We start from the raw sequence: 19,958 nt of genomic DNA, 5'->3' as shown, positions 1-19,958 counted from the left end.
TCTCAGTGGAGGGACCCCCATGCTCCTGGGCAGAAGCAGCCTAGAAGCTGCTGACTCTCCTCTCTCTCTCACCACGGCACATCATCAGCCACTAGCCCTGCTGATTCTGCCTCCCCAAGTATCTTTCACAGCAGTTGCTGTCTCTCCACCCCATCTCAGGCTGCCATCATTTCTCACAGCGTCTTTACTGTTTCGGATCCCGCACCTTGCAGCCCATCCTCCACGCTCATCATCATAATAACCACTTTCATTGAGCAGCAGTAATGTGCCGGGGACGGTGCTCAGCACCTTACATCCGCATCTCATCTGACCCTCACGACTTCCCGATGGTGGAGGGACATCTCTTTTTCATAAATGAGGAAACTCGGTTCAGAGGTTAAACATTAAAAGACATAATAGACAACGAAAATCACCAGGCATAAGCAGAAAATAAACATTAGTTTTTTGTTTTAAACATCTTTATTGGAGTATAATTGCTTTACAATGGTGTGTTAGTTTCTGCGTTATAACAAAGTGAATCAGCTATGTGTATACATATATCCCCATATCCCCTCCCTCTTGCGTCTCCCTCCCACCCTCCCTATCCCACCCCTCTAGGTGGTCACAAAGCACTGAGCTGATCTCCCTGTGCTATGCGGCTGCTTCCCACTAGCTATCTATTTTACATTTGGTAGTGTGTATATGTCCATGCCACTCTCTCACTTCGTCCCAGCTTACCCCTCCCCCTCCCCGTGTCCTCAAGTCCATTCTCTACGTCTGCAACTTTATTCCTGGTCTGCCCCTAGGTTCATCAGTACCATTTATTTTTTTTTAGATTCCATATATATGTGTTAGCATATGGTATTTGTTTTTCTCTTTCTGACTTACTTCACTCTGTACGACAGACTCTAGGTCCATTCACTTCACTACAAATAACTCAATTTCGTTTCTTTTTATGCCCGAGTAATATTCCATTGTATATATGTGCCACATCTTCTTTATCCATTCATCTGTCAATGGATACTCACGTTGCTTCCATGTCCTGGCTATTGTAAATAGTGCTGCAGTGAGCATTGTAGTTCATGACTCTTTTTTTTTTTTTTTTTTTTTTTTTTTGTGGTACGCGGGCCTCTCACTGTTGTGGCCTCTCCCGTTGCGGAGCACAGGCTCTGGACGCGCAGGCTCAGCGGCCGTGGCTCACGGGCCCAGCCGCTCCGCGACGTGTGGGATCTTCCCAGACCGGGGCATGAACCCATGTCCCCTGCATCGGCAGGCGGACTCTCAACCACTGCGCCACCAGGGAAGCCCCATGACTCTTTTTTGAATTATGGTTTTCTCAGGGTATATGCCCAGTAGTGGGACTGCTGGGTCATATGGTCGTTCTATTTTTAGTTTTTTTTGTGTGTGTGTGGTACGCGGGCCTCTCACTGCTGTGGCCTCTCCCGTTGCGGAGCACAGGCTCCGGACGCGCAGGCTCAGCGGCCGTGGCTCACGGGCCCAGCCGCTCCGCGACATGTGGGATCTTCCCAGACCGGGGCATGAACCCATGTCCCCTGCATCGGCAGGCGGACTCTCAACCGCTGCGCCACCAGGGAAGCCCTATGTTTAGTTTTTTAAGGACCCTCCATACTGTTCTCCATAGTGGCTGTATCAATTCACATTCCCACCAACAGTGCAAGGGGGTTCCCTTTTCTCCACACCCTCTCCAGCATTTACTGTTTATAGATTTTTTGATGATGGCCATTCTGACCAGTGTGAGGCTTAGGTCCTTTTTTATTCTTTAATACTCCTATTGTCATTTCTTCCTTCCTCCCTTCCTTCCTTCTTTCCTTCCTTCCTTCTTCCCTCCCTCCCTCCTTCCCTCCCTTCCTTCAACAAATAAACCCCTTGGAATTAAACACAATAGCACTGCCAATTTCTCCAGACTCATCCATCAGCACAACCCTAAGTAAGGGTAGCACTCATTAACAAAGTAACGTGTAGTTCTTGGAATGCCATTTGCTCTTATCTAGAATGTAATCCCTTTCCCTTTCATTATCTCAAGTCCTATTATCCTTCCATATTTGTTTTAGACATCATCACCAGGAAGGCTACTTTTTTTTTTTAATTGGAGTGTAGTTGCTTTACAATGTTGCGTTAGTTTCTGCTGTACAGCAAAGTGAATCAGCTATACGTATACATATATCCCCTCTTTTTTGGATTTCCTTCCCATTTAGGAGGAAGTCTACTTTTAAACTATGCATTTCCAAACACCATGAGCACACGCGTGTACACACACGGCTGGATCTCTGGCTTCCTCCTGGCTCCTACTGTACCCTGAGCATCTCCCTATCTTGGTGTTTATCGTACTACATTGTAACCATCCCCCTGGTCTTGGAAGCACTTCTGGACTGTAACCGGCCTGAGGGCAGGGACTGTGTCCTTTGTGTGTAAGCTCCCAGAATCGGCTGCCTGAATCCCAGTTCACAGTGAGCACTCAGTGACAGCTTGCTGAGTGAATACACAAGTAAACAAAAAGGATAAAATACAATGAATTCAACAGTGATTATTAGAACAATGAGACATAAGCCTCTTCAATCTCAAAGAAATTTCAGGTCATGCTTTATTTAGTTTGAGGAATTATATTTATACACTACATTTCAAATTCAATCCGCAGTTACTCACCTGTTCTCAAACACCCAGCAACACGCTACCTATAAACTCAAGGCAGACCAAAATTAATGGAGGATAAGCAGTCCTTCTCAGTGGCCTTCAGCGAGTGCATGGAAAAGATCACCATAGCAACCACACAAATAAATATTGGGAGTAATGTTTACCGTGTCACAGCAAACTTGGAACGCTACAATCAGTTAAAGAAATTAGGTTTAGTAAGTTTGAATGCTCTCAAATGCCGGAATCAGCCCAACTTCTGTGAGCTTCTTGTTTGGGAGAAAACTCCTAAATTCTCAAGTTACACGAAGCTCTGTGCTTTGCATTTGGTCGCCATTGAGGTCAGAAACTTGCAGAGTCAGAGTATGGAATCTGAGCATATGGAAAGTCCGAGAAGCCGACAGGAACCAGGCCTCTGACCAGCGCCGCTTCCTGCCTCCATTTCTGTTTCCATAGAAATGACCATTGGCTCAGCAAAAACAAGTTCAAGATTCTTCCACTTTGTTTTCCTTTCTTCTTCCTTTGAGATAACCCCTCAAAGTTGTGCTAATTAGAGAAAATGGGCTCGTGGATGAAATTTGAAATGTTTGAGAAGTTAAATATCCTCCTAGTAGCAAGAGCGTGTCTCTACTCTGTCTCACATGGGCCTGCTCCAGTGACAGTTACCCGCCCCCATCTGGGGAGGTGCTCACAACCTCTGGATCTACAATCATCTTTCCGGTCACTTCCAGCAGTTGGATAACCTTTATGACTGAACACGTTGCTGGGGATTCACGATGGTCCCTATCAAACTGAGATGAATGCATTCCCTAATGTCTGTTTTTATTACATTAGCCTGGGAAGATGAAATCAAAAGGACTACGTTCAACAAAAATGTCCTGTGTCGACAGTTCAATACTCTTTCTACAGGCCCTGGAGATTGCCCTGATTGTGTGCTGGATAAAGGCTAAACGTGCAGCTACCTGTTAGTCTGACAAGGCTGTTCTCAAGCCAGCAGGTTGCTTAGGCTTCTTCTTCTTTTTTTTTTTTTTTTTTTCACAGCAGCCCTCTAATTCCAACAAACCTACTGGATTAACAAAAACCTGAAAGTAAGATAGCACAAAATGCTATCCCTGCATGAGCTACTCTTCTACTTTGCAAACTACAATTACACCAGTTCAACCTAAATGGCCCCGAACATTATTTCATTAATTCAAGCCATTTCAGAACTGGTAAATATTCCCTCTTCTTGGATTTTCTGTTATTATTCGTTCTCAGCAGAGAATCACGAAGCAGGCAGAGGCCACAACGGAGAACGGCGCCAACGGCACAGTCAAGATGACAGGAAGTGAGGGGCTGGCACAGGAACGGGAGTGAGAGTTGACAAAGTCGATTCGGATAGAAAAAGAGAGAAAACGAACAGGGGGAAAGAGAGAGAGAGAGATCAAAGAGAGGCATATCAAGGAGGAACTCTCCAGGTGGGTAGATGGAGCTGAACGGGCTGGTCCAGGGCCCGCGGCTGGCGTGGGACAGTCATCTAGGAAACCAGGTCCAGCCCCGCTGAGCCCCACGGCCGCCGGGCATGTGCAGAACCTGAGCCGGCTTTCAAGACCCGCGTGCAAGACACCTTAGGGTCTGAGAGTCAAATCCTTTAAAGAGACTTCTTCCTGTGACAGAATCCTTGGACCAATACAGATGCAAGTGTTAGTTAATTTACAAGAGAAAAAAAAAATGTCTTAACATTCTTAGTTGGTCCAAGATCTTCGTTCAGTAAAAGAGCCTTCCGAGCTGGGAAAGAGGATTTGGGGGAAGATCGTGGAGTTGGGCGCAGACAAACGACTTGTGTATTCTCAGCAGCTGTGTGCTGGGCAGGAAAGGAGGAGGACAGGGAAACAATATATCTCACTCGTGGATTCATTTCCATGGCAGCTGACGGTTAAGAGGAGGGATTTTGAAAAGAGAAGGACCTTGATTCCAATAGCAGCTTTGCTACTTACTAGATGTGATGGGGGGTAAGTTATTGAACTTCTACAAGCTACCATTTCCCCATCTATAAGAAGGAAATCCAAATAGCACCTACGTGAGAGAGTTTCTGTGAGAACTAAAGGTGCGGATAAGAGCTTAGGAAATTGCTGGGTACCTCTTTGACCTCAAAGGAAGGTTAGATAGTATTGTTTGAAGCAGAATAACATATGAGATGAATAGAACTAGATCTTAGGAGTCTATGAGAGTGAGGGAAAGGGGTTAAAGCCAATCTGAGGGTTTTAATTCTCATTAGCAAAACTGGGACATGAAGCTTCACGTTGGTGTGTAGCATCTTTCTAAGATCAGGTACTAGAAAAGGAAAGATATTCTAGAAAGAGGGAGGAGTCCACCTGCACCATCTGCACCATCAGTCCCTTCCTGCTGGTGAAGATGGCCGTTTGCACCTGTGAGGGAGAGAGGGAGGGAGGGAGGGAGGCACCCAGGAAGTGCTGGGAAGGGAAGGGGTCACAATGGAGGTGGGACTGAAACCAGTGGAGATGGGGAAAGGATTGGCAGGGATGCAGGTCAAGCTGGAAGTTCTCCTTTCGGAACAACAAACATTTCCTGGAAAATGTCAGGTGCTAATCTCGGGGACAGCTCTGCCGGGAAGAAGGGCACCTGCCCACACGTCCTACGGGCAGACGTTTGGGGGAGCAGGGGGTCTTCCGTCATTGTTCGAGCTGAGCTGAATGGCCAGCTGGAGCTCTTGGGCGTTGTGCTAGCCTGGATTTCACACTGTTTGCACAATTACAGAACAACAGACAACAGAAAAGGTGCCAATTCTCTCTTCAAAGGCACATGAACACCCCTCGCTCCCGAGGCTGGTTGCAGCATGCAGACACCGCTGATTCCCGCATCCTTCCCCCTTTGGTACCTCATTCAGGGCCCAGAGCCCTCCCAAGGGGCATCTCCACACCCCCCTCTTTTGGATGGAGAAAGAGCTCCTTGCTGATGAGCATCTAGGACCCAGGCTCACACTGTGGTGGCAGCAGAGGCTTTTGCTGCCCTTTTTGCCCTCCTGGCTGCTGGGGAGGGAAGCCAGCTGCATCCCGAAAACAGTTCCACTCAGCAAACAATGCAGTGCCCCGACGAGTCATAATGAGGTCTGGTTCAAGTGCTGGCACGCACACAAAATATTAATTAAAATAACGTGCATGATAAATAATATTGGAATCCAAAGCATAGGACTCCTGGAAAGTCACAGTTGGCAATTACTTGAGCGCCTGCTAACACGTACTCAGAATTCCAGGGTTGCTTCCATGACAAAATCAGTCTTGGGGAGGTGACCTTGAGAGGTCGCCTTGTGTGGCATCCTCCTGTTCATAAACTGAACAATGTCTAAGCAACCCCGGAAGAAGAGTATCCATCCTGATTTTCAGGTGCTAAGGAAAGAAATTCCTCGAGAACTCAATAATTTAATTTCATAATAAATACTGGAGTACCAGCTAGGCTGAGGCTCTCTCTGCTTAGCACTGGGGATAAGGGGATGAGGGATGGGAGGGATCCGTGGTTCTGGTTTTCAAGAAGTAACTGGTTATTGGCAGATAGAAAGTCCTTCTATATGCCTCACCTAAATCTTTCATGCTGCTGTTAAAAACCCATTGCCACCTGTTTAATCCTTGACTGAGGACCCCACAGGATTCCAGTTCAAACGTTTCTAGAGCCTTTCTTAGCTACCAGGGACTTGGGGAGAGGGGTGACAACAGGTAAGTGTCCCTGGTACTTCTGCACTACTGAGGTTTCCCACCAACTCCAACAAGTAAAGCAAATTGTGCACCATCTAATTTATCTAGACCCTTAAAAATGATTACCAAATGTATGGCCCTGGTTAGTACAGAAACCTAACTGGGAGAGGAAAAGACCCCATTATCTTAATTCCAAAAGCATTTTCTATTTGTGGCTCAGGCAACATTTCAGCATCTCATTAAACGTGTTTAATTTCATTCCCTCAACAGTGACCCACATACCACACCAGTGACCACAACTTCGGTGCCCCAGCCCCTGAATTCTATTAGTGTTCAGAAAGCCTCCTGCTTGCAACATAATGTTCAATCAGTGCAGAGAAATTAATTAAATTAAAATTATTTTTATTGTGATTTAATTAGCTCGATTTAATTACTTTGTTCACTGACTGAGCATTCTGTTGTTACAGGCAGATCCTCGCTTTCATTCGTGGCATGAATGTTCCCACAGAATTACACATTTTCTCTGTTCAGCCATTGGAGCAGGCCGGGGGAGTCTGCCAGAAACCCACGATTTATCACAATCAACATCATCACAAATTATAGGAAGCATCCAGCAATATAACTTCTAAATAAGTGTCTGAAAGCAGGTCACAGCGCCAGCCTCGGCTGTTAATCCATCATATTTCATAGTCGACCCGACAGCTTGTCCAATTAGCCACGCCTGCTGCCTCTCTGGGCGCCCGAGTGAGGGGTCCAGCTCCTGCACAGGCTGGCACCCCTAAAAAGGCCTGGCCGGCCCTCCTTGGCCTCCCCAGGCCCCAACTCCACGCTCACTGTGGCTGTTCAGGCTGCCCTTCCTGCTGCTTCTCCCTCTGAGCCTGAGCTTCACCGTCTGAAATTCAGTATTTCCTCTGATTGCAAAAGTAGGCAACAAACCACAGTGCCTAGCAATCCCTGGGACTGAGTCACCAGAGCACACCAGACACTTCCATGATTACATTACAGCTACTGTCGGTATCTTGGAACCCCTTACTTTCCTCACCACTTCAAAACAGCAGTGGGTATTCGACCCCCCAGTAGATCACACGTGAACTCAACCTTTCTCCCCTGCAGGCCAGTCCATGATGCCGTGTGTGATTCAAGCTGGACCACAGTGGCCGTCACAGTGGTGTTTTACAGAAATGAGATCAGCTCTAGCTTGGCTATATTTGAAATGTGTCATCTTGATTACTGTGCTCAAAGCTGTGCAGAGTTGTTTTCTTATGTTCTAACAACAGTGTGTCAATATATTTGGCTTTCTGCACTGTCTTACGTGTTTTATTTTATGATCTGAATCCATTCTCCTGAGAAGGGATTCTATACGCTTTGCTAGACTGCTCTAACAACAGAGGCCTAAGCTTTTTTTTGGTCTCTGTGTTAGCTTCCTGTGGCTACTGTAACAAATTACAATTTTGGTGGCTTCAAACAACAGAAATTTATTGTCCTATAGTTCTGGAGACTAGAAGTTCAACCTCAGTCTCACTGGGCAGAAATCAAGGTGTCCTGGGGCCATGCGCGCTCCAGAGGCTCCAGTGGAGAATCCTTGCCTTGCCTCTTCCAGCTTCTAGGGGCCACTAGCATTCTTTTGCTTGTGGCTGCATCACTGCAATCTTTGCCTCCATATTCACGTCGCTTTCTCCTCTTCTGTGTGTGCGATCTCCCTCTGCCTCTCTAAGTACAGTTTTGATGGCATTGAGGGCCCAACTGGATAATCCTGGAAACTCTCCCCATCTCAAGTTCTTTAACTGAGTCACATCTTCAAAGGCTCTTTTTCCAAATAAGGTAACATTTACAGGTTCCAGGGATTAGGTCCTGATATTTTGGGGGCCACAATTCAGTCTGCTATAGTCCCTACGCTTAATTCTTTATTGACCATACAATTCTGTCCTTGAGGAAGGGACACAAAATGATTTCAAAAATGTGACAAAATTGGTAGCAAGTTAAAATAGATGTCCATGCAAAGCCCACTGCAATAGTTAGATAAGAGTTCATGTGATGGTTAAAGAGACAGCAAGACTTTTTTTAAAAATTAAGTGTTTACCATGGCCCAGGAGAAGAAACAGGCCTGTTTCTTCACCTCCAGATGAAGAAAGTACAAGCTTTGCAAGCCTTGCTTCTAGAACGTGTGTGGTTCTTGGGCCCTGAGATCTCACGGGGCCCAGGTTGGCAGTTCTGCTTTTCCCTCCTCCACCTTGTCCTGCCCAGAGGGGGCTGTATTTGTGTGCTCTGCAAAGTGCTGAATGAGGAACTTATGCCACTGACCAGAAGTGAAAAAGGGCAGGGACTGTGTGTTTTTCAATTAAATAGAACAAGAGGAAGGAAGTGTTAACTTTGACGTGAGCTGTTCAGGCTACCGATGAGAACAAAATCCCTGCAGTCAGGTGCGCCAGCCCAGAGTTTATCCAAAAGGAGTTCTACAGCCGCCTCTTCTGAACATCATGAAAATGGTGCCTGGCAGATCCAGCAGCAGCCTGATCCCCTTCTCTGTCTCCCTGCCCCAGTTATGCCTCTTTAACTCATGTGATTTCATTCACAAAACCTGACCTCTCCAAGTGCCGGTTTCTTCAACCGGGCCTGATGTTCTACGTGGGCTCCTTAAAGGCAGGACTCACTCTTCATGCCCTGTGTGAAGCTTTGAGCACATGGCCTGGCACGCAGAGGACCCTCAATCAATATCCACTTATCTGGGGCTTCCCTGGTGGCGCAGTGGTTGAGAATCTGCCTGCCAATGCAGGGGACATGGGTTCGAGCCCTGGTCTGGGAAGGTTCCACATGCCGCGGAGCAACTAGGCCCGTGAGCCACACTACTGAGCCTGTGCGTCTGGAGCTTGTGCTCCGCAACAAGAGAGGCCCGTGCACGGCGATGAAGAATGGCCCCCGCTCGCCGCAACTAGAGAAAGCCCTCGCACAGAAATGAAGACCCAACACAGCCAAAAATAAATAAATAAAATTTTTTAAAAAATGATTTACATTAAAAATATATATATATCCACTTATCTGAACCAGATGTCTGTCTTACCTGACTCACAGTCTCAAAGTCATGCCGGGCGCGCTGCCTCTGAGGATAATTCCAAAACTCTGCACAGACAGACGGCATCAGTATTGCTGCAGATGTCGTTGTTCTTGCACTGACTCACTTTGCAAGGTCCCTTCCAGCCACATGACACTTTCATCCCTCTTAAATTTAGCCTCACAGAATGAGCATCTGTCCTGGAAATGAGTAGAAAGAGGTCTCTGTTATACCCGTGCTCTTCAATTCAGAGGGCACGCGCTGTCAGTGGGAGACTGTGCACAGACCCTGGTGCCCATAGGCGGGCTGGAGAGACCTTTGAATTATCTAGTTCAACACCCTCCCTTTACAGCTAAGAAAGCTGACAGCTGTCTAATGTCACAAGGCTGGCTGGCAGCAAAGAACCCAGGGAGCTAGGACCCACTGCTACTGTCTTCTGGCCTGGTGTTTTCTCCACGCTATTACACTCCTTCTTTGACCCAAGGTCTTAGCTTGGCCTGGTAGAACTGGCCCAGCACACTACCTCACAGCTAAGTGCTCCAAACTATCAAAGGGTTGAGTATGTTACCGATTCCTCTCACACAGTCTGGGTTGTAAGAACCCATAAATAAAAACCATTGCAAGGTACTCAGAAAGTGTAGAATGTTTTGCTAGGACTCGATTTTGTAGTATATCATTTTGATTCCCTCTTCTTGTCTTCTTTGTGTTTTTGTTTTTCTTTAGTTATTTTCTTGGTGGTTACCTGGGGGGTTACAATTAACATCTTAAATTTATAACAACCTGGTTCGAATAATACCAACTTATTTTCCATAGTGTCAAACATTCCACACCTATACGTCTCCATCTCTCCCCCTTTATATTGTTATCGTCACAGATTACATCTTTGCACATTGTGTGCCCGTTAACATAGACTTATAATCATTGTTGTATGAATTTTCCTATTAAATCATATGGGAAAAAGAGAGAAGTTACAAATCATTACCAAAGTGCAGTATTATGCACTTTTAAATCCAGATACTAGATTTTATATTTAACTATGTAGCTATCTTTACCAATGTTCCTTATTTTTTCTTACGGGTGAGATTTACAGTCTACTGGCCTTTCATCTGAGCCTAAAGGACTCCTTTTAACATTTATTTTACAGCAAGTCTATTGCTAATGAACTCCCTTGGCTTTTGTTTATCTGGAAATGTCTTAATTTCTCCTTCAGTCTTGAAAGATAGTTTTGCCAGATATAGAATTCTTGACATTTTTTTTTCCTTCAGGCCTTTAAATATGTTATCCCATTGCCTTTGGCCTCTATGCTTTTCGAAGAGAAACCAGCTGTTAATCTTATTGAGGATCCCTTGAACATCGTGAGTTACTTCTCTCTTGCTGCTTTCAAAATCCTCTCTTTGTGAGTTTTGACAGTTTGACCATAATGTGTCTTGGTGTGAATCTCTTTGAGTTTATCCTGCATGGAGTTCATTGAGATTCCTGGACATGTATATTCATGTACTTCCAGATTTGGGAAGTTTCTGGCCATTACTTATTCAAAATTTTTTTCTTCCCCTTTCTCACTCTCTCCCCCTTCCTCTCTCTCTCCTACTTCTAGGACTCCTACAATGTGTACGTGAGTATGTTTGATGGTATCCCTCACATCCCTCATGCTCTTGTTCATTTTTCTTCACTCCTTTTTCTTTCTATTCTTCAGACTGGATAATTCCAGTTGTCTTATCTTCGATTTATTGCCTGCTCAGATCTGACATTTAACCCCTCTAGTAAGTTTTTCATTTTGGTTATTATACTTTTCACCTCCGGAATTTTTTGGTTCCTTTTTATAATTTCTATCTCTTTGCTGGTATTCTCATACCAACAATGTTCATGTATTGTTTTCTTGATTTCCTTTAGTTCTTTGCCCATATGGTTTCTTTTAGCCCACTGAACATATTTAACACAGATTTAACACCTCCGTCTAATAATTCCAATGTCTGGAATTCCTCAGGACTGATTTCTGTCAAACTCTTTTTTTCTTGTGAATGGGTCATGTTTTCCTGTTTCCTTGTATATTTTGTATTTTTGTTATTATTGTTGAGAACTGGATATTCTGAGAAGTGTGTTAACTCAACTCTAGAGATCTAGTTCTCCCACACCTCAGGGATTGCTGAATCTTGCTTGTTGAACTTTTCCAAACTATTTTAGCGACAGGTGTGTTCCTTGCTTTGTGTGGTCCCTCATGTTTCTGTTATCTCTGCAGCCAGATTTCCTTAAATGTCTGCCTCCCAGAAGAGCTGCAGGGGAGAAAAAAAAAAAGGGTCCTGTCTCTTTAAATCCCCTCAAAAGCCGCTTCAACACGTGGAAGGGCTGACAGTTCCTGCCAGCTCAGTCACTGTTTTGGCGGATGGGTAGATTCCTGGAGATTTCTACTCTGCTTTCTCCCCATGAAGTCACCCAGTAGTGACTGACTGATTCTTATTTAGAAAAAAGAGAAAATAATTATTAATTTAAAATTCAAAGTACACGTTTTTTTCCAAACATGAAAAAACATTTCATAAAATGTGGGTCTTAACTTTCTCATGGTCTCTCAGAAGAGATTAAACAACCCAGTGATTTTTATCTGCCATCTTTAAGTCACATACATTCTAAAACTCACTTTAGGAGGCAGGCACGTATAAAACACGCTGGAAACATGATCTGAAAAAAAACTTAGACCTAGAAGAGTCTAGCAGGAGGGTCAGAATTGAGAGACCAAAGCGATGTTGCTAAATGAGGTACATCTTCCAGAGCATGAAGAAAGCTTGTTCTCAGGATCAAGGAAAGTTTAATCAAGAGAAATATTGACTCTGAGCCCAAAAAAGTCCCTGCCCTCCCTGTACTTATTGTATGCACTCTTAGCTCTTGGTCACCTGGTGTCTTGTGGCATCCCCATCTTGTGGTCCTATTTGGTCACTTAACTTGCATACCATTTAACTTCCACTGGAATAGGTGTCCTTTACTTCAGCATAATTAGATCTCTTTTGAGAACAAGAAGAATTTCTTAAACATTATGATTAAGCTGAAGAAGGAGAAGAAGGAGAGGGGTATAATAAAGGGTGTATTCCTTTCCTCGGGCTGCTATAACAAATTACCACAAACTTGGTGGCTCAAAACAAAAACATTTGTTCTCTCACAGTTCTGGAGACCAGAAGTCCAAAGTCAAGGTGTCATTAGAACTGTGCTCCCTCCAAATACTCCAAATCCCTCCTTACCTTTTCTAGCTTCTGGTGGCTCCAGGCCCTTAACCTGTGGGGTCTGTACTAATCCTGGGCAATTAGTGTCAGAATTGAACTGAACTGTTGAACACCCAGTTTTGGTGTTTAGAATTAGAGAATTTGTTGGTGTCAGAGAAAATACCCCACTAGGGTTAGGATTTGGATATATATTTTAGGGGTGCATAGTTCAACTCACTACGAAGAGGAAGGGAAAGAAGAAGCAGGATCCTTGTTTTCTCACAAAATCTAATAGTACTGAGCACATATTAATTAAATCTATGAATGTGTTATTTATGGAATCAACCTAAGAAGGCAAAGTACAGAGGTTAATGGATCTTCCTGCTAGGGATCTCTTTTGCCTTTAGTAAAACATGAGGTCTTTGTACAAACTTTATAAAAAAGATTGCAAGATTTTTTTCAGGACTTGCACCACCTGCTCACCAATCCTGAGTTTACACTGCAGGAAATATGAATCACAGGAAATATGAGGATAGGCAGGAAATATGAATTACATTTAATGAGAGCGAAATCTGTGAGTTGATCACTGGAATTGTCACTGCCCTTAGAGCTAAGGAAGCATGCAATGGTCTGAGGCCCAGATTAAGGCCCCTTTGGACCCCCTTCCTGGATTGTCCCCTGCAGTTTCTCACCATGAAAAAATAACTGATTAAATTCATGCCAAGGTCAGGTAGCCAACAAAAGGCATATCATTATTCTCAATCTTATGATTTTTACTTTCTTTCGTGTCATTTCTCTCCCTTTTCTAACATGACATTTTCTCTCTTTCTTTCCTTTTAAAAAAAAATAATAATAACAAACATTTGCTTTCACATGCAATTTCTCTTGCATCAATGCCACAAGGTAGGTGTCATTACTGCTCTTTTATAAAGAATGAAATGAGGCCCCAAAGAGGTAACGTGAGGTTACACAGACATTCAGTTGTGGAGCCGGCAATCAGCACTAAATCCCACTGTTTTTCCTCACTGTTTTTCCTCAGCTCTATCGTGTCTTCCTTTCTGCTATTTCCTTTTCTATTTCTATTTCCTTTTCTTCCTTTTTCCTTATTCCAAAGGCACTCACAGACCTAGGACATGCACCCACCCATTATTTTAAGAGCGATTGTTCTCAGCACTCTCAGTACCAAAACTACCCAGGGAGCTTTTATGAAAGCTGATGACTGACCCCATCCCAGGCCAATCAAATCATAACTTCTGGAGGTGTGGCCTGGACACCAGCATTTTGTCAAAGCCCTCCCCACCCCTGCCAGGTGATCTTAAAGTGCAAGGTTGAGAATAACATCTCAATGTATCAAGAGACAGACAAGATCTCTTCTTAACCCTAGAAAAGAAAATATTCACTCTTTCAAGCATAATCCAATCTTTGGAGCGCATCTCTGCAAACCTGGTTGACGAAAACCAAGAACAAACTGACCAATAAGACTTGCAGATGGCAATTTGAGCCAACATGCTTAATGCCCCCTCCCTTCCTAAATCCCACTAAAAGATCACAGAATTATGCTAAGCAGGGAGAAAAGTGTAAGACATTAATGTAAAATAAAGAAGAATGGGGCTTCCCTGGTGGGGCAGTGGTTAGGACTCCGCCTGCCAGTGCAGGGGACACGGGTTTGAGCCCTGGTCCGGGAAGATCCCACATGCCGCGGAGCAACTAAGTCCGTGCACCACAACTACTGAGCCTGCGTGCCACAACTACTGAAGCCCGCGCACCTAGAGCCCATGCTACGCAACAAGAGAAGCCACTGCAATGAGAAGCCCGGGCACTGCAACGAAGAGCAGCCCCCGCTCGCTGCAACTAGAGAAAACTCATGCACAGAAACGAAGATCCAACGCAGCCAAAAATAAATAAATAAAATTAATTAATTAATTTTAAAAAAAGAAGAAGAAGAATGGTATCAAGGGGCTAGAAACTTTGAAGAAGTTGGCATGATTTGGTGCAGGTGAAAATGTCGCACCAAATACTGACAAGCACTATTCAACACTGACAAAGAAAAGCCAGGTGGGAAGCAAGTGGATAAAATTCCCCCTCAAAGACCTGGGAAATTCTCAAACTTGATCTGGAAGCAGATGGGACTGTGGGACAGTTGGTGGGCAGAAAATGAGAGCAGTTTGGCAACAACACCAGTGCCTGACACGGAACTGCTGGCCGCCCAGGAGGCACCTGGGGAAGGAGGGACCCTCATCCACACCTCCAACACAAGAAGCTTCAAAGAAGCTGTTTGAAAAAGCAGTGACTTCCTGAGGCAAAGATGCCTTCTCAGTAGTTTGCTACCAAATAAATTTAAAATTCCCCCTTTGGGACTAAGAGAAAAAGAACCAGTACAATTGCTGACAAAACCATTTCAAATCTCCAAAATGAATAAATATAGATCTCCTTCCAAAGGGAAAAACAAATCAAAAAAATAGAATACAATAAAAATCACGGAGCATATGAAAAGAGAAAGAAGACATTTTTGAAGACTCAGAGCAAATGTTTATCTATGAAATAAACTTATTCCAAAGCAGGGGATAAGTTTAACACAATCTTTCATTTATATTTTCAACAATGTTGGAAGGACATTACGGAGAATAGCTATAAAGAGAAAACAATTGATAAATATTCCTATCAGTGAAAATCATGCTCACTAGAATTTTTCTTTCTTAAAAAAAATATTTATTTATTTTTGGCTGTGTTGGATCTTCATTGCTGCGTGCGGGCTTTCTCTAGCTGCGGCCAGCAGGGGCTACACTTCGTTGCGGTGTGCGGGCTTTTCACTGCAGTGGCCTCTCTTGTTGTGCAGCACGGGCTCTAGGTGCACGGGCTTCAGTAGTTGTGGCACGCAGGCTCAGTAGTTATGGCACGCATGCTCAGTAGTTGTGGCACACAGGCTTCGTTGCTCCGTGGCATGTGGGATCTTCCTGGACCAGGGATTGAACCCATGTCCCCTGCATTGTCAGGCGGATTCTTAACCACTGCGCCACCAGGGAAGTCCCAAATTTTTCTTTTTTAATCAGCTTCAAGCTGGGTAGTTGTGAATTTTCCAAAGATGGCAAATCTCCCAACTCCCATATTCATTTGCAATGTGGACTTCTTCTTCCAGGAGGAGGAGTCTCTTTCTTCACATCCTTGAAGCGGTCATGGGTGGCAGACAGACTAAAACTTCCGAGCGGTAGAATGTGCGGGAAGCAATGCTGTGCCAGCGCTGGGCACAGCTCCCCACTGGCCTAGCAGCTTTTGCTTCTTGCCAGTTGGAAGTCATCAGTCACGTAAAAGGTACGACCGCCCTGAGACCACCACACTGTGAAAAGCCCAAGCCACAGAAAGGCCCTGGAGCGTAAGATGCCATGGTGGCGGGGCCGGGCCGCCATGCCACAGGAGTAGAAGCCAGCGTGTAAGTGGACCCTCCATCCACGCTGCGCCAGCCGAGGCCGCGTGACCAGAGACGCACCACCCAGCCGAGCTACTCCTCACCCTAAGTATCGTGAGGAAAATAAAATGGTTATTCCAAGCCACAAAGTTTTGAGGTAGTCGTGAAACTGCAACAGATAACAGGCAGAGGCAGCCAAGAGCAGCCCGCAGTGCCTTACAGAAACAGGTGGGTTTTGGAAAATAAAAAGACATGAACATTAGAGGACTCAGACAGACCCACAATCGTCTGTTTATCCAAATAACAAAGAGTTCCGGAGAGAAAGAACAGAGAAAATGGAGAGGAGGAAATCACCCATGAAGTAACTCAAGAGAATTTCCCCATATTGAAGGGCATGACCCCCACCAAGTCACGTTACCATGAGACATCACAGCAGGAGTGAGAAAAAGAAGATTCTGCAAGGAGAGGGAGAGAGGATTGAAAGAGAGATTGAGAGAAATGTCACGCACAAATGATAAGAAATTGAATGACTTAGAATTTCTCAAAAGCAACACAGAGAGCTAAAAGACAACGGTGCAATGCCTTCTAAAATGATCTCCATACTGGACTCATCTACCCAGACACACTATGAGTCACAGGTGTGTGTAGAAGGAAGACATTTTCAGACATATGAAAAATTAACCTCCTCCTACGGTTTTTCTTAGGAAACTGTGGGAGAGTGTGTTCCATAAAACAAAGGAATGAACCAAGGAGGAAGAAGGTATGAGGTGCAGGGCTCGGCTTCAACACAGTAGAACAATAAAGGGACTTCCCAGGCCGTTAGTGAAGGGGGACCTCCGAATGACAGTAGCCACTCCGCACAAGAGCTCGTCAGAGGACTCCCGGACAGACTCCCCCAGAAGAGTAAGACACAGGATGTCCTTTGTGAATGCTTATCTCAAGAGACATCTAAAACACTGGCATAGAATCAGGGATTGACAAATGCATGGAAAACCAAATAAATAAACAAACAAAACAATTACAATTCAGAGCAGCACCCTCAAGAGTCCCATATGTAATTTTACATTTTTTAGCAAAATCATATTAAAAAAAGAAAGAGCTGAAATTAATTTCAATAATATATTTTATTTAATCCAATTTATCCAAAACCTTATTTCAACATAAAATCAATATAAAATGATTGAGGTTTTTTTTAACATCTTTATTAGGGTATAATTGCTTTACAATGGTGTGTTAGTTTCTGCTTTATAACAAAGTGAATCAGTTATACATACACATATGTTCCCATATCTCTTCCCTCTTGCGTCTCCCTCCCTCCCACCCTCCCTGTCCCACCCCTCCAGGCGGTCACAAAGCACCGAGCTGCTCTCCCTGTGCTATGCGGCTGCTTCCCACTAGCTATCTACCTTACGTTTGGTAGTGTATGTATGTCCATGCCTCTCTCTCGCTTTGTCACAGCTCACCCTTCCCCCTCCCCATATCCTCAAGTCCGTTCTCCAGTAGGTCTGTGTCTTTATTCCTGTGTTACCCCTAAGTTCTTCATGACATTTTTTTTCTTAAATTCCATATATGTGTTAGCATACGGTATTTGTCTTTCTCTATTGAGATTTTTATATTCTTTTTCATATTAAATCTTTGAGGTCCAGTATGTATTTTACATTTATAGCTCATCTCAGTTTGCACACTGAAATTTCTCAGAAATACTTGATTTCGGCTGTATTTAGTTTTCATTAAATCTGCAGTTGAAAAAGTGATTCACATACCAAAAGTGCTCCATACATACTTAATTTTTTTCCAAAAGCCATCCGTTTTCAATTTAGATGTAAACGAATTAATAATTAAATAATAATAATTATTACTATTATAGCATTTTAATAATATTAAAAATTAATTCCTTGGTCACAGTAGCCACATTTCAAGCACTCAAAAGTTCCATGTGGCTAGTTGCTATTGTATTGGAGAGTTAAATCCAGAGTGATCAAAAAGTTACGTGGAAAAGGAAGAATCATTGTAGTTACGACATGGCTCAGCTTTGAGTAACATACTCTGAATATTCATTTAATCAGAATCATAATATGAACTCCACTGGGAAGGTGGGGATGGGAAATGTTCATCGTGTCAAAGGAGGAAGAGGAAAGAAAGCTAAATCTCAAATGCCTGAAACTGAAAAATTAAGAAGAAGCAACATAATCCTACTGAATAGAAACACAGAAATAGATACAGAAGGACTCTCTCACCCTAGCTCCAAGTAACTGCCCCTGAGTAACGAGAAATGGAGCGGGAAGGGGCTTGGGACTCCTGGGGTCTTGTGTTTTGTGTTTTTTCTAACAAACCTCAGGGGACTGGCTGACTCTTTCAACTCATGCATATATGATTTTGATTTTTAAAAAGATCTTGAAAAATGATCTTGGGAAGGTGTGCGGAGTGAGAATTTTCTATGTGATGCTGCCAGTGTAGGACTGTCACTTTAAAATGTGCCCCTTTCTCATTGCTTTATGGAAGGAGAAAGCAGAGGAGGCAGCCCCTAGTATAGGAGGAAAATAAAGTGAAAGGGAGCTCAGGGGTGGCAGATGTATCCTCCTGGCCAAATCCCAAATCGCACTCTTACTCAAGTGCCCACGCCCAGAGCAGGCTCCTAAGAGGTTACACAGAACAGCAGAGTTTTCAGGGGGTGAGTGCCGCCCAGGCCACAGGGGAGGCATGCACTTTCTCCACATCTCAAACCTGCCCATCTGCGAGGCCTGGCAGCTCCAAGGGCAGCGCCAAGACCACCTCCCCGCCTCCAAGCCAAGCCCACCATCCTTCATGGCCCAGGACGGAGCTTCTTTCCACATTAATTTTTCCTGACTTCTACTGTCCTCACCAACAATCTTTTTCTGTTTTCTTTTCCAATCTCATGCAACTCATGTGGTATGTCTCACAGAGTTTGGGCCTTCATTATAAACTGTTTTGAATTGTACACTGTTAATTCCAAGCTGCATGAAAAGAACAAGGACAATCCCATATACTGCCGCAGGCCCCTCGGTACTCAGCATATAGTATCGGTTTAAAGAGTGTTTGATGATTGATTGTTAAGGATATTATATATGCATTCATGCATTTCTACAGTAGCTCTTATCACAGAAACGATGGTATTAGATAGGTAGGTGGATGGATGAGAGAGAGAGAATTTTTATGCATAGGAACCAGGTACAGTGTTCAGTTCATTGTTTCTTCATTTCATGGCACATTATTATAATTAGTCAATAAAAAACCCCCTCCCTTCTTTAATTTTATTTTGATTTTTTCCCTGTATCCTTGACCCCATGACCTGCTTCCTTCCTCTCTCCCCACCCGATAGACACCCATCTAAAGTGTTAGGAATTTGCCCTTGGAAACATACGTATCTTAAAGATAGAGTGTTGTTAGTGTGTGTATGCTCTTCCTAACTCTATTAAAACGATATCTTGCTAAAGATCCCGTTCTACATCTTCCTTTCCCATTCAACACTCTTTCTAAGGAACTATGTTTATCTGTTGCTTCATTGCTGCACGGTGTTTACCACTTCTGCTACATCTCACCTATCCATTCCCCAACTTATGGAGACTTATGTCACCTCCAGCTCCCTGGGACCCGAAGTAATGCTATGAGGAGTACCCTTACCCCTGTGCGTTTCCATATGGATGTACGCAACAGTTTCTCTGGCGTACGTTGGGATGGCCATGGCGTGGCATATAAAATATATAATATACAATTTTTTAATTGCTGTCCAGAATGGCTACACCCACCTCACTTCTACCAGTTGTAGATGAGAACTCACTGCTGTGTAACACAGAAAGAGCTGTCAGACACAGTGGGACAGCTGAGCACCTCAGGAGGTAAGTCTCACAGTGACTCTCAGCATCTCCACGAAAAGGAGAGGACAGAAAGACGGAGGCTGCTCTTGTGGGTCTTTTCCCGGGCCACAGGGCTTTAATGTAGGGTCGAGGATGAGCTCTGGGAGACCTCTGCTTCCCTGATCT

General features: G+C 44.2%; 1 long non-coding RNA gene across 1 annotated transcript in view; it reads right to left on the bottom strand.

The window, feature by feature from the left end:
• LOC117308700 (uncharacterized) overlaps positions 1-19,958 on the bottom strand; it is a 70,458-nt gene that overhangs the window by 21,532 nt on the left and 28,968 nt on the right. The window contains exon 2 of the long non-coding RNA XR_004522864.2: positions 9,376-9,566. This is a non-coding gene — a long non-coding RNA (uncharacterized lncRNA). The remainder of the gene's footprint in view (positions 1-9,375; positions 9,567-19,958) is intronic.

The sequence above is a fragment of the Tursiops truncatus genome, chromosome 17 (genome assembly GCF_011762595.2).
Source record: "Tursiops truncatus isolate mTurTru1 chromosome 17, mTurTru1.mat.Y, whole genome shotgun sequence".
NCBI lineage: Eukaryota > Metazoa > Chordata > Mammalia > Artiodactyla > Delphinidae > Tursiops > Tursiops truncatus.
Note: the sequence above shows the minus strand (reverse complement) of the source record. Positions and strands in the feature narration are given on the sequence as shown.